The sequence below is a fragment of the Pan paniscus genome, chromosome 6 (assembly GCF_029289425.2).
Source record: "Pan paniscus chromosome 6, NHGRI_mPanPan1-v2.0_pri, whole genome shotgun sequence".
In the NCBI taxonomy this organism is placed as follows: Eukaryota; Metazoa; Chordata; class Mammalia; order Primates; family Hominidae; genus Pan; species Pan paniscus.
The window spans coordinates 61,915,850-61,916,696 of NC_073255.2; the positions used below are offsets into that span (position 1 = coordinate 61,915,850).

General features: G+C 50.1%; 1 pseudogene; it reads left to right on the forward strand.

Moving 5' to 3' along the window:
* The first annotated feature begins 570 nt into the window (after positions 1–570).
* LOC112440564 (U7 small nuclear RNA) lies at positions 571–636 on the forward strand (annotated as a pseudogene).
* Positions 637–847: the final 211 nt, after the last annotated feature.

The window sequence follows — 847 nt, forward strand, 5'->3', positions numbered from 1 at the left end:
CATGGGTTAAAGACGTAGGCTTGGTTAACCCACCGAACCTGCTTATGTATGAGGCTCACCTGAGAAGGTGATATTGACAAGCCCATCCTATGGGTCTGAGGGCTCTTCACCAGGAGTGGAGCAAGGAGGATGGCCCCAGTGTCCCCATCTCTGAACACATTTAGGGGGAGGGCTGTAGAGCCTGGACAGATCACCACTGGCTCCATGGGGAAATTTCAGCAGCACTCATTGCCTGTGTCTGTTCTGTGCCAGGTGCTGTGCTCAGGGCGGGGATTTGGGATTCATCGGGGCACAAAGCGACATGCCTCTCTCCTCATGGAGCCTAAGCGCTGGTGGACAATGCAGATGTCAACCGCAAATGATGAGGCACTTGCAGGTAGGGTTCAGCACCAAGAAGGAAATGAAGGGTGCGTGTCGCTGACTGTGACTCTGGTGGGGGCAACTTAAATAGGGCCATGGGGGAGGGCCTCTCTGAGGAGGTGACATTTGAGCTGAGGCCTCACCAGTCAGAAGGAAAAAGCTGTAAAGGGTCTGGGATAAACTCAACCTGCAGACTTTTAAAATAATATAAGGTGTTACAGCTCTTTCAGAATTTGTCTAGTATGTTTTCCGGTTTTCACTCCCAGGTAGGCTCGGGAAGAGGCATCTGTGCCCAGCTCATGGCCTGTTCTTTGCATTTGCAGTGGAGGGGTCCTCTTCTCCCACAGCTGTCCCCCTGGGGCCTGCTCCCAGGTGGGGTCTGGTTTTCACCAGAAAGCCCTCCATGAAAAACAAAAAAAAAAAACACAATTGAATTTGAATTAGTTGCCAACATTTACAGTTTAATTCTAAAAATATGTATTTTCAA